This window comes from Miscanthus floridulus, chromosome 19, assembly GCF_019320115.1.
Source record: "Miscanthus floridulus cultivar M001 chromosome 19, ASM1932011v1, whole genome shotgun sequence".
NCBI classification, from domain to species: domain Eukaryota; kingdom Viridiplantae; phylum Streptophyta; class Magnoliopsida; order Poales; family Poaceae; genus Miscanthus; species Miscanthus floridulus.
This window is the reverse complement of record NC_089598.1, coordinates 86,851,097-86,866,189: the sequence shown is the minus strand read 5'-3', so window position 1 is coordinate 86,866,189 and position 15,093 is coordinate 86,851,097. Positions and strand designations below refer to the sequence as shown.

The 15,093-nt window shown below is 43.0% G+C and overlaps 1 pseudogene; it reads left to right on the top strand.

Annotated features, from left to right (window-relative positions):
* The first annotated feature begins 222 nt into the window (after positions 1 to 222).
* On the top strand, positions 223 to 14,811 carry LOC136526314 (uncharacterized; annotated as a pseudogene).
* Positions 14,812 to 15,093: the final 282 nt, after the last annotated feature.

Here is a 15,093-nt window from a genome sequence, read left to right as displayed (position 1 = left end):
AAACGACACTTAGAACTAGTCCATCCTTAACCTTGTCGTCCATCCTTTGAAAACCAAAACGATTTCCATCGTAGGGGCATGACAACCATGATTGCCCAATCAATTGTCATTACCATGACCTAACTTCATTGTATCTGCAAAACACACCTTAGTCACAGTAATCACATATTGTCATTAATCACCGAAATCCAGCTAGGGGCCTAGATGCTTTCAGGATCGATGATGGCGGTCGGTGGAGACTTCTGGCATTCTCGGAAAGCACAGGGTCCTAGGACCTCAATGTATTTTGTACCTTTTTAGGGGCCTTTGTGTAAGATGGCTGGGAGAGCTGTCCAAGTATCCTCCTCGAGCATATCTATATTTATATGCATATTTGTACGTTTTCCTTATCCAGTAATACAGGTACGTTTAATTAAAAAAAGGGCACCCGACCACGTCGCATCGCAGCGCAATTCCCATCCAGATCGAACGAACCAATCCATCCATCCATCCCTAAACCCTAATCGCTTCTATTCAATTGCATCGACTCCACCATGGCCCCTGTGTCCTCGGCCCACCCGCCATCCACAGGGCATGCCCAACGCCCTCGGCCATCGCCGTCGCCGAGGCCCCCGCCTCTCACCCCTTCCTCGACCTCCTCGATGCCGGCTTCAACGCACCCGACCCCGACGCCAAGGCCACGGGCGCTGAGCCGCAGCGCAAGGCGCGCACCGAGAACAATTCTGCCACCTACGCTAGCTCCGGGAACCCCTGCCTTGACCTCTTCTTCTAGGTGGTCCCCGACACGCCGCCCGCCCACGTGCGCGCTCCTCGCCGCTGCCTGGGACCGCGACGCGCTCACCGTGCTCAAGCTCGTCGCCAACCTCCACGGCGACCGTGGCACGGGCAAATCCGACAAGGATGGCTTCTACGCCGTCACGCTCTGGGTGCACGAGCACCACCCACGCACGCTCGCCTGCAACATCCCCGCGCTCGTCAAGTTCGGCTACCTCAAGGACTTCCTCGAGCTGCTGTACTACCTCATCCATGGGCCTGACATCCGCAAGGTCGCCAAGGCCAAGGCGGACGCCGATAAGGCGTGCAGGGCCATGAAGGTTCGCGTCGCGAAGCTGGCCGACTACTTCACCATCGTAGCCACCACCATGATCCCAAGCAAGCCCACGCTCACCGACTACTTCACCGCCACACTCGCAAGGACCAAGTCCAAGCCCAAGCGAAGCAGAAAAGCGGCGGCCGTGGCCTCGGTGGACGCGGAGGAGCCTGATCAGGCGATGGAGGTGGAGCAGGAACCTAAACGTGAGGCGATGGAGGTGGAGCAGAAACCCAAGGCGCCTCAGGAGGCATCTGCGCCACCACAACCGCAGGAGGAGGCCGCCACGAAGAAGAAGGCCAAGAAGAAGGTGCCCAAGGTGGCCAGGCTCGCCGTGAAGGCGCTGGAGACGTACTACAGCGATCGCACCTACCGCTTCATGTTCGACTGCGTCGCCAAGTTCTTCGCCGACCTCCTCGCCTCTAACCTCAAGCAGCTCGCCCCCGGTGGCAAGAAGAAGAAGATCGGGCTCGCCGCCAAGTGGTGCCCCACGCCAGGCTCGTCGTTCGACCGGACGACACTGCTCTGCAAGGCCATCACATGCCGCCTCTTCCCGCGCGACTCCAACCCCAACTACGCCGACCTTTCGGAGGAGCACTACGCCTACAGCTGCTCCATCATCTCCGCCGCGATGTGTTGGTGCCGCTGTGGAAGGTCCTCAAGGTCCCCGAGGTGTAAATGAGCGCCCAGAGGTGGTCCGAGCTCCCCTACACCCGTGTGGCATCCGTGGCCATGAGGCGCTACAAGTCCCTGTTCAAGAAGCATGACGAGGCGCGCTTCGGCAAGTACCTGGAAGACGTGGAGGCGGGGAAGGCCAAGATCGCGGCCGCGGTCTACCATGGCGAGGCTGATGCCGTGTTGGAGCTGCAGTGGCGCCGCATGGTGGACGACCTCCGCAAGAAGGGATCACTGAGCAACTGCATCGCCGTCTGCGATGTGTCCGGTAGCATGGGTGTACCCGATGGAGGTTTGCATCGCCCTAGGCTTGCTCATCTCGGAGCTCAGCGAGGAACCGTGGGTGGGCAGGGTGATCACGTTCAGCCGCCGCCCAGAAATCCACATGGTCAAGGGGAAAACCCTCAAGGACAAGTATAGTTTCGTTGAAAGAATGGATTAGGGAGGCAACACCGACTTCCAAGTGGTGTTCGATCGCATCCTCCGCACGGCGGTGGACGCTCGGCTGGCACGGGAGAAGATGATCAGGACTGTATTCGTCTTGAGCGACATGGAGTTCGACGAGGCTTCGGCGAACCGGTGGGAGACTGACTATGAGGCCATCAACCGCAAGTTCTGGGATGCTGGGTATGGCGACGTGGTGCCACAGATCGTGTTCTAGAACCTACGAGACTCACGCTCCACGCCGGTGACATCGACGTAGCCAGGGGTTGCGATGGTGAGCAGATTCTCGAAGAACCTCACTACTACAGGATGGACTTGTTGTCCCAGGCGGTAACGGCCTTTAGTCCTGGTTACCACGCCAGGACAACGATCCCGGGACTAAAGGTGGAACCTTCAGTCCCGGGTCATCGAGCCGGGACTAAAGAGGGACCTTTAGTCCCGGTTGGTGTTACCAACCAGGACTAAAGGCCCTCTAGCCGAGCAAACATGGCCGCACCCTTTAGTCCCGGTTGGTAACCCCAACCGGGACTAAAGGTTCCTTTTCTTTTTCTTTTTTTTTGTTTAATTTGTTTTCAGTTCAGTTACACATATTTGTTTAATATATAATATGTTTTTATGTACGTATTCTACACTGCTAATATAAATACACGCACACATATAATTACATCTAATTCTCATCTCAAGCATTATTATATTCGAATAAAGTATGAAACTATATATATTATAGATATATATGTATATATACAACACTTTCATAATCTTGTTCTCGAAAATAACGATATCAATAAACATTTAATTTACATCATTAGTTCCTTAGGATCAAAGTAGAACTCGCCGTTGGGATTTAGCACTTTTTCTAGAAGATATCCTGCTATTGACTCTTGAACTGCTTTCAGATGGTCTTTTTGCATGACCCTTCGTTTCAACCATTCAGTCTTGCATTTAAAATAAAAGGAAAAGTATTAATACATATATATATATTCATTTAAAAATAAATAAAAAATTGATATATACGTACTCTGAGGACATCTTTAGGAGTTCTTCTTATGTGTGTAGTGATAAATTCACAAACGTAGTATCCACACAAGTTATTACCTGGTTGCTGCCGCAAACACCACTGTATGAGAAGAAGATTATTCTTATCATCTCACACGTAAATTGAAGTACGAGATAGTAATTAAACATGTGGGAAAGTATATATAGTACAACTTACTGGTATTTTAACTACATTAAGTGGTGCCTTGCAATCCTTGCGGTGTTGCCGAATAAACTCTTTCCAAACCCTGTGCGACCAATAATGTACGATCGTTAATAAATTATGGCAAAGTCTATTCAATAATAGTTGTACGTGAGAGATCGAAATTACCCCTGGATAATGTCTATCATATCTTGGTATAGTGCCCGCTCTTTTCTCAATGAGTCCAAGATTACTAACCGACTTGAGTTTAACTCAATGACAATGAGTATCCAGTGAAACCTGCATTGGTTTATACACACACACACATGCATATAAGTTGTATTGATATTACATAAAATGTGTAGACTACATTATTATTAACACTTACTCAAAGTTGTACAGGAAAAGTATTGTTGTCTTGTCGTGCTGCTTCATGAAGAACTTCATGATATTCGTCTGTGCTTCAGATACCCAGTGCTCCTTGACAATAATATCAGTTTTGAATACGATATAAGGATCAATGAAGCCAACACTGGTGTCTTGTATTCTTTGGAGCTCTGACATCTGGAATGTGTCTATAAATATAAGTTACATGTGAGGATAATTCTATACACGTACGCATGGAAGTGAGTTTATTAAATAAAAGTAAGAATCACTTACAAACAAAAGGAGCTAATGATTGATTTGTCCAGAGCGTCCAAGTGGTATAGTTGATGCAATTCTTCGAAACTAATATGTAAGATGTCATCGCCACGGAAATAATGATGGTCTCTAAATCTGACAAAGATCCACTGCTCACCCCTGCCACACGCCTACATGTACCACTTGTTGAGCAAGTACATTTGCGTACCCAATTCATTCAGAGCCGCAGGGTTGTACAGACTTTTGCTAGATTTATAAGTCTTCCAGGTATCAACTTCCAGGTTCTGGATTGGAGCTTTGCCCATCAATTGATCCAAGGTTAAACCAGTTAGTTCAATAAAAGCATTAAGGTCTTGAACCGACACTTCTCCAGAGTTGTCTGGTCGATAGACTTCTATGTTGGAACCATATTCATTAGCAACAACAAGATTTTGCATTGGTTGCTTCTGTTGTCCGAGCTGTGGGACATCCTTCCCTGATGCTCTTTTCCTTTTCTTATGTGCATCATGTGACTTCACGAGGGAGCGGTCATAGTCTGATAGTGGCGGAGGCTTACGAACTTCAAGCATCTTTTTCTTGTGAGCTTCGACCTTCTGCCTCAGCTAATCTCGTGGTATGTAAAAGTACGACTTCTCCTTAAGCTTCGCTTGCCTCTGCTTTTGGATATCTATAAAAAAATCTTTCACTTTTTTGTCTTCTTCAGCTGCTATTTGCTCATCAGTCTTTTTAGGAAGTATTTCTTGAGAAATAACTCTTTTTTCGGGGTCTTCTTTGCCGCCGGGACCTTAGACGTCTTTGTAGTGCGTTGCTGTGGAGGGGGTGGGGGTGGTGTTGGAGACCGGCGTGGAGGCAATGAGGTCGGTGTTGGAGTCCGGCATGGAGGCGTTGGAGATCGTTGTGGAAGCGGTGGGGCCGGTGTAGGAGTTGGAGATCATTGTGGAGGCGATGGGGCCGGTGTAGGAGTTGGAGATCGCCGTGGGGATGAAGTCGTCTCGCCCCCCGCGATGCTATGATGAGATGGGGAATGAATGATTGGGCTAGGCTGGGGGGAGACCCTGCTACAAAAACAAGTTGTGGGTCAATTATTTTTTGAAGCCAATATAAAATTAATGGAAAATAATATTTCATTCACTTTCATTCGTACCTAGGGTGAGGTAGGGGAAGCGGTGGTGCCCCAGGAATGATGATGAAGCATTTGCGCCATTGAATAAATGTCTTCTCTGCTTCTCCTAGTGTCTTCTCCCCATCACCGCCTTCAATGTCAAGAGGAACATTGCTGTAACCTTTGAGCACTCTATCGACCAAGACGCTAGCATATCCAGGTTGAATAACTGACCCATGGATTCTTGGTGTCTTCGTTCGGTCTATTGGAGATACAACCCCGACAACCACCATGATTGATGCATTATTACCATCTGGAATGTGCAGCTCACATGTTGTTAGAGGCTCGGTAATGTCATCAACAGGGAAGCGCAACCCAGTGTCATCTTGAATAACTGGCAACTCTGTGGAAGCACAACTGCTTTTCATCTGACCAACGGGGCTAATGGTAACTCCCGGCGTTGATTGCGATTGCATTTGACTCATTGCTAGCTGCACTTGCCTCTTGATCTCCTCCTGCATTCTTGCCTCAAGAGATTTTTCTCGTTCACGTGATTCAAGCAATGCTTGTCGTGACTCATTAACAAATTGCTCCAATACACGAATTCGGTCTGCCTCCTCATCCTTCTTTCTCTGGCGGCTTCTGTAGGTATCCTTGTCTACTGGAAATGCTTGTAGCCATGGAACCGCCCCATAGCCTCTTGTTCGACCACCGTGTTCGGGATTCTCTAGGGCATATGTCAATTCATCCTTTTCTCTGTTGAGCTTGAAAACACCACTATCCGCTTCTTCCCTAGCACGAGCTAGTCTCTATGTTGCTCTCTCAATTTTTTGGCCGAAAATTAGCTTGCCAGTGTCTGGGTCTAGGCTTCTCCCATGAGCGTAGAACCAATTCTTCGTGCATTGAGGCCAGTTCTTCTCTATTGTTTCAGGTATGATTCCCTTGGCAGTAATCTCTGCTTCTAGGTTCTGCCACTTGGGAATAGCACTCCTATAACCACCTGATCCCATGCGATGATGGTATTGCTTCTGTTGGGCATTCTGCTGATTCCTCATCACATGTTCCTCACTCTCTTGAGATGTCTTGTATTGTACGAAGTCATCCCAATGGGACTCCAACTTGACAAACGCCTTAGCATTGAAATCCGGCGTTTCATTCTTCAAGATAAACTTTTTATACAATGTCTTCTTTCAACTCTGGAACAATGTTGCCATCTTCTTCATTGTCCAATCCCTCACTAGCTCCTTCAAAGCATCATCTGCTTGTAATGTGAAATGCTGAGTGATATCTCTCCAAGCTAGGTCCTTGTCACGATCAGATACAAAACTAACATTAAGAGCGGATATCTTCTGCTTCCATTCATGAGCACTAACTGGGATCCTATCTCTTACAATGAACCCATATTGATTGACATATGTTTGAGCATGTGGTCCCAATGGTTTGCCGGTGTCGGTGTCGAATTCTGATATTATGAAACGGCCCTCTAATGGCTTTTTTGGCCCTCGGACTTTCCTACTCTTGCCGGTGGTTGATGTAGATCCAGAGACCGGCTACATGAGTAGAAACACAACGACTAACAACAAATATACGTACGCATGCATCTATAAGAGATGATAGATAATCGAATATATCTCGCCAGTATTTTCTTGCGCGACAATTTGTTGATCTTCAACCACCGGGATATTTAGGATATCCTCATAATTAGCAAAGTACTGACTCGTGTCATCTACATTCGCATTGGTGCCGGCGTTGATAATATCCGCCATTATGTCATCATTCAAGTTATCATCCGAAGCAGCCATTTGTATCTTCAAGATAACACATAGATAGAATTACTATGTCACATAACATAAGTACATGTGATAACACATATAGAATTACTAAATCTAATTAAATATAATAACACATAATATTTCATAAGGATAAACAATAATAAGTATAGGCTTTGGAATCGAATCAAAAACACTTTCGATCCAAAAACATGGAAATAAGTGATAATACATATAGAATCTCTCTCTAGATACATGTGATATAGATAGAATTACTAATAAAATATCCAAGTGATATATAGATAGAATTACTGAAATAAAATATGCATGTGATATAGAGATAGAATTACTAATAAAATATGCATGTGTCAATTACTAAAACAAAATTAAATCTAACATATATATAGAGAGATAGAATATAATTACTAAATCCAATTAAATAAAATAACACACATATATCTAGATAGAATTAATTACTAAATCTAATTAAACCTAACATATATACATAGATAGAATTACTAAATCAAAATTAAATCTAACACATATATAGAGAGATAGAATAATAATTACTAAATATATCAAAAACTATAATAAAAAACTATCTAAAAACTATCTAAATAAAGTACTAATTAAATTTTAATACATTTAAATCTAATTAACATATATCAAAAACTATCTAAAACAAACTAAAAAACTATCTAAAAACTATCTAAAAAAATATGGCCGAGCTATAGCTAGCAGGCGGGCGGATGGCGGGCGTGCTGGCCGGCGTACGGCGGAGACGAGCTCGACGGCCGCCGGGCGGGGCTCGACGATGAGGCCGGGCGGGGGTAGACGACGTACGACGGTGGCACGGCAGAGCTCGACGTGGCCGGGCGCGGCAGAGACGAGATCGACGTTGTAGATCGAAAAGTAGACGATGAACAGAGGAACCGTTCGATATATATAGGCCGAGACCCTTTAGTCCCGGCTGGTAACACCAACCGGGACTAAACATCCTTTAGTCTCGGCTCGGCTTACCAGCCGGGACTAAAGGATCTTTAGTCCCGGTTGGTGTTATCAGCCGGGACTAAAGGTATTTTTGGACTGGCAATTCCGCCTACCCTTTAGTCCCGGTTCTTGGCCTGGGCCGGGACTGAAGGCCTGAAAATTTTGGCAGCCCGCCAGAGTAATTGGAAAGGTCTAGGATTTTGATTTTGTTCTCCTTGTTTAATACTAATTAATTCTATAGCAACTTCAATACTTTGCAATATTTATTTTAAAAAATACTATTGATTAACTAATTATTTATTATAAATAGGAAAATTTTGTAACATAAAGTTTTTAATTTCTTTTATGAATATAGAATATAAATGTTACTAATACTAAGTATTTTGTTAATGCAAAAATATATTTGTAACTTAAAATTAATAAAACTAATATTATTCGGTAGGAAATTTATTATCACAATATTGTAACGTCAATGTTTCAATTTTTTCTCGGTTTTTTTACCAAAATGACAGGAAATTTTTGTTGAACCTATAAAAATAAAGAAAATGTAGTATTTTTGTTCTACAACTTTTTCAAATGAAAAATGGCCTATATAAGGATTGTAGATCTTGATGATTTGAACAAACTTAATATTCAAAACTTTTCAATTTGAGACAATCTAGGGTTCCGAAAACTAGTTTGTAGGCGTCGAAATTTAAAAATCACAAATTTGAACCATATAAACTTTCTCAAATGGAAAGTTGACCAAAACAACAATTGTATATCTTGATGAGATCAACAAACTTGGTATTCAAAACTTTTCAATTTGAGACAATCTAGGGTTCCGAAAAATAGTTTGTAGGCGTAGAAATTTAAAAATCACAAATTTGAACCATCCAAGCTATCTCAAATGGAAAGTTGACCAAAACAACAATTGTAGATCTTGATGAGTTTGACAAACTTGGTATTCAAAACTTTTTAATTTGAAGTCATTTAGAGTCCATAATACTAGAGTCAAAGTGTTGTATTTTCATTTGACCAAATTTGACTTGGTCAAACTTGCTCAAATGAGACACTAAATGACCTCAGATGAAAAAACTCTGAATACCAAGTTTGATCATCTCAGCAAGATCTACAATTGTTACATAGCTCATTTTCCTATTTGAGAAAGTTTTATCAAACACTAGTCATAAATTCTTGAATCTCATATAGACTTTCTAAAACTATGTCACAACAGTGCATCGTTGTATCATGCGGGCACAACAGTGAATTTCTTCTTGATGTATGACCCTTGGTTATGATCTTGTCGTAACCATAGAGTGTCTTCATCATTTAACATGATGCTTGGATCTTTCTTCACTATGAAGGGTGGAATTCGGACATTTCTTTTATAATCTTCTGACATGTCTGACTTGTCTTCAATTCCTACTATATTTATTTTCCCAGAAAGAACTATGTGGCGCTTTGGCTTATTGATCATTGAGTTGATGTCTTCGTTTTTTCCTCTCTTTGATTTTGTAGACATGTCTTTCACATAGAACATCTGACTCACATCGGCAGCAAGGACGAATGGTTCGTCTTTGTACCCAATATTGTTGAGGTCTACTGTTGTCATTCCATACTCTTTGTCGACTGTTACCCCTCCTTCGGTCAGCTTCACCCATTGGCACCGGAACAAAGGGACTTTAAAATTAGGTGCGTAGTCTAGTTCCCATATATCTTCTATGCGGCCATAATATGTTTGTATATTCCCATTTAGATCTGTACCATCTATGCGAACACCGCTATTTTGATTGGTGCTCCTTTTATCTTGGGCAACTGTGTAAAATGTATTCACATTTATCTCGTACCCTTGGTACGTGAGGATATGCCACGATGGTTGCCTAGCCAACAAATACAGTTGCTCATCAATATTGTCATCGCCTTGACATTCTTTTCGCAACCAACCACTGAAACTTTCCATGTGCTGACGCCTAATCCAAGCTTCAGTCTTCCCTGGAAACTTGGATCGTAAGAACTCCTTATGTATCTCGATGTACGGATGCACCAATGACGAGTTTTGAAGAACTATGTAGTGTGCTTTATTGAAATAATCGTCTTCCATGCCAATATATGTTTTCTTCCCTAAAGTTTCTTTACCACTGAGTCTCCTCTCGTGTCGCGATTCGGGAAAGCCAATCGGGGCAAGGTCAGGAATAAAGTCAACATAAAACTCAATGACCTCCTCTGTTCCATAGCCCTAGGCGATGCTTTCTTCAGACTTAGAACGGACTTTCACATATTTCTTCAAGACTCCCATAAACCTCTCGAAGGGGAACATGTTATGTAAGAACACAAGTCCAAAAATACTAATCTCCTTCACCAAATGAACTAGGAGGTGTGTCATGATATTAAAGAAGGATGGAAGGAACACCAACTCAAAGCTAACAAGACATTGAACCACATCATTCTGTAGAGTAGCTAGTTCCACTAGATTGATTGCCTTCTAAGAAATTGCATTGAGGAATGCACATAGCTTCACGGTGGCTAGACGTACATGTGGAGGTAGAATTCCTCTTAAAGCAATTGGAAGCAATTGCGTCATAAGCACGTGGTAGTCGTGGGACTTTAAGTTTAGGAATTTCTTCTCTGGCACATTTATTATACCCTTTATATTGGAGGAGAATCCCGATGGGACCTTGATGCTGCTTAGACATTCGAATATGCTGTCCCTCTCTTCTTTGCTAAGCGTGTAGCTAGCAGGACTTAAGTAATGACGTCCATCATCTGTCTTCTCTGGATGAATGTTGTCTCGTTCTTTTATGCCCTGCAAGTCCTGGCGTGCTTCAAGTGAATCCTTTGGCTTCCCGTACACACCCATGAATCCTAACAGGTTCACACAAAGATTCTTTGTCAGGTGCATCACGTCGATTGCGTTATGGACCTCTAGGACTTGCCAATAGGGTAGCTCCTAAAAGATGGACTTCTTTTTCCACATGGGTGTGTGTCCCTTAGCATCTTTGGGAACAGATTCGCTGCCTTGTCCCTTTCCAAATACTACTTTCACATCCTTGACCATTGCGAGTATATCTTCCCCGGTTCGGTTATGAGGCTTCTTCCGGTGGTCTGGCTTATCTTTAAAATGCTTACCTTTCTTTCTTACTTGGTGATTCAAAGGAAGGAATCGGCGATGGCCAAGGTACACGACCTTTCGACATCTTTTCAAATATATACTGTCAAGGTCATCAAAACAATGTGTGCATGCATTATATCCTTTGTTTGTCTGACCTGAAAGATTACTTAAAGCAGGCCAATCATTGATTGTTATGAACAACATTGCTCGTAGGTCAAAGTGTTCTTGTTTGTACTCATCCCAGACACGTACACCTGGTTTGTTCCATAAAACTAGAAGTTTTTCAACTAATGGCTTCAGATAGACATCAATGTCGTTGCCAGGTTGCCTCGGACCTTGGATGAGGATCGGCATCATAATGAACTTCCGCTTCATGCATAACCATGGAGGAAGGTTGTAGATACATAGAGTAACTGGCCAAGTGCTATGACTAGTGCTCTGCTCCCCAAAAGGATTCATACCATCTGTACTTAAGGCGAACCTTAAGTTTCTAGCCTCATTTGCAAACTCTGGAAATTCCCTATCTATCGCTCTCCACTGGGACCCATCAGCTGGGTGTCTCAGCATATTGTCTACCTTACGGTCTTCTTTATGCCACCGCAATAACTTTGCATGGTCTTTATTTCTGAACAAACGTTTTAAGTGTGGTATTATAGGAGCATACCACATAACCTAGGCAGGGATTTTCTTTCTAGGACGTTGTTCACCCTCGACGTCACCAGGATCATCGCGCCTGATATTATACCGCGTTGCTTTACATACCGGGCATTCATCCAAATTCTCGTATTCATTGCCATGGTAGAGGATGCAGTCATTAGGACATGCATGTATCTTTTGGATTTTTAATCCTAAAGGGCAGACAACCTTTTTTACTTCATACGTAGTGGTGGATAATTCATTTGGCTTCGAAAGCATCTTCTTTATGAGGTTCAATAAATTCCCAAATGCCTTGTCGGATACACCATTCTTTGCCTTCCACTGTAGCAATTCCAGTGTTGTACCCAACTTTTTTTTGCCCCTCTTCAGCCGTCGGGTATAGCAACTTCCTATGATCCTCAAGCATGCGTTCGAACTTAACTTTCTCTTTTTCACTTTCACATTCTTGTTATGCATCACGAATGGCATCGCCAAGAGCATCACCGAGATCATCTTCTGCCGCTACCTCTTCTTCATCTCCCCCCATTGTAGTATCATCAAAGGCACCATACTGAGCAATAATGTCATCAATGTCTAAATCTTCTCCTTCACCTTCTTCCATCATGACCCCGCTTTCTCCATGCTTAGTCCAACATATATAGTTTGACATGAAACCTGACTTAAGCAAATGTGAATGAAGGCTCATTGGGTTTGAATATTCCTTTAAATTCTTACATATGGCACATGGACAGCATATGAAACCATCCCGCTTATTTGCCTCAGCCATACCTAAGAAATAGTTCACGCCCTCAATAAAGTCTTGGGAGCGGCGATCAGCATTGTACATCCAATGGCGTGACATAATCTGCATTACACGATAAATTATGAAAACCTTAAACATAATTAAGTATTTTATTACACAACATAGATGACACACACAATTGATTAATTAACTAAGCCTGGCTACAACGTAAGCAATCCCAACTATCACTAAACAAACTAAAACTACAATGCACTTCAGTAACATAATTATTTCGTGACCGTACGCAACTAAAACAGACAAATCATTCGTCTGTTGAATATCAATAAGCTTCTCCTGCTGGCTCACTGCCTCATCATCAGCAGCCACTACCTCAAGCGCACCCGAATTCTGCACGTATGTAGCATAATCTTCCTCCCAGTACCAACCATCGCATCCATTGCCCTCCCACTGAAATTAAAGCCAAAAAATATTTAGTCAAAAATATTCAAGAAAAGCAGGTCAATTAGCCATAATAATCAAATGCGTAAGAAACTCACATCGCGATCCGGGCACTTGTAGAAAACACGACCCTTGTTGGGTCCCTGTCTCTTGACTCGGTACTCCATTACAATCTTCTGCTTACACTTGCCGCAGATAATGAGAGGGAGTTCTGGCCTCAGTCGTTTCGCAACCGAACGAGAGGCCGATGATCCGGTACCAGTTGTCATCTACTTTCTATACTTATTTTTGCAAACTAGTGTAAATTTCACATTTTCTAAAATAATATATTTAAACAAAACTAAAATTATTTATTTATCTAACTAAACCATGAAATATGTACTATGTATAATAGTAAAATACCAAACTATCAAGTGATTTTACTATTGTAAATCATCATGTGATTTTGAGCTAAAAATGACATAGAAATCACATAGCTCAAAAACATGTTTCAATAAATAACCATCCGTACTAGTTGACCTTGCTTACGTGATCATCTCGGCGAGCATTTCTCCACCGGACGGCACCGTACTTGGCCAAGAAAGAGCTCTGATTATACGAGGAAGGAAACACGGTCTTCCACGACCGTTGCCGCTCTCCCTCGTAGAATCAAAGCTCCTCCTTGACGTCCGTTACCGCTCGGCAGAGAACATGCTCGCCGAGATGAACATGGTCCGCAAGTTCAACTAGTACGGATTTTCTATAATTTTCTAACTATTTTCTAAGTTTTTCATTTCATGGAAAATTTAATTCTAAAAAATAAAAGGCATGATTTCTAAGTATTTCATTTTATGGAAAAAATAATTCTAAGTGACCTGCTCGATATCGGCGAGCTCGCGGGCGTTTAGGTTGCCGAGGATAGTAACATTTGTATATGACATTTGTAGGTCTAAAGTTATCAAATATCCATCAAATTATAGCTCAAAAACATGTTTCAATAAATAACCATCCGTACTAGTTGGCCTTGCTTACGTGATCATCTCGGCGAATATTTCTCCACTGGACGGCACTGTACTTGACCAAGGAAGAGCTCCGATTCTACGAGGAAGGGAACACGGTCTTCCACGACCGTTGCCGCTCTCCCTCATAAAATCAAAGCTCCTCCTTGACGTCCGTTACCGCTCGACAGAGAACATGCTCGCCGAGCTGAACACGGTCCGCAAGTTCAACTAGTACGGATTTTCTACAATTTTCTAACTATTTTCTAAGTTTTTCATTTCATGGAAAAATTAATTATAAGATCACGTAAGCCGCCGGGGACGAGGATGGCGCGTGCTCCAACGAGGACGAGCGAGGCGTGATTTTGATGAACTAATTTAACTTTTGTTTATCCAAACATATATGCAAATCATCATGTGATTTTGAGCTAAAAATGACATATAAAATCATAATAAAGTCCAACATATAAAGTTACACATGCATCTACATCGCAAAATGAGATAAGCTACTGATAAAACATAAGAGGATTAAGTTTGTTACCTCCAAAATCGAAGAGCAACACCAATAGAGGGGGAGAGAGCAAGAACAACATCAAACTGAAGAACAGAGGCAGTGAGTTTGAATGGAACGGTTCGGGCTCGGGGAGGAAGAAATGAGCTGGTCTATAGGCTGGGATAATTAGTCCCGATTAGGGGGCCAAACCGGGACTAAAGATTAATCTTTATTCCTGGGACATCACCCAAACCGGGACTAAAGATCCCTGCCCCGCGAACGACCGTTGGATAGGAACCTTTAGTCCTAGTTGGTATTACCAACCGGGACTAAAGGATCCTTTAGTCCCAGGAGAAAAAAAAAATACCGAGACTAATACCAAATTCGGACATATTCTAAAATATGTTCTCTAAGAGTGCCTGGTCAAGCTCTTCTTGGAGAACGATGGCGTGGTGAGCCCGGAGGCTGTCATGGCCCAAGCGATCGCAGGCAAGGAGTACGAGAAGCTAGCCGTGTTCGATTGATTCATTGAGGCTGATTGCGCGTGGGGGTTCGATCTTGCTCTTAAATGTTCTGCACGAATAATGTGGGATATATAAATGCTTGCCAAATGTTTTTCGTTCTGGATAGTTTTCAGAGCTAGGCCTTCGGCTCTTTCATTTCTCTAGTTGATTGTTTTTGCTTGGTTAATACTAATGAAAAAATAAACTAGAAGAACGCCTCGCGCGTTGGGGTGGGAATCACTGGTGAAATTATACTACTTATATTTACTAATATGATTGAATAAATATCATAATACATGTTAG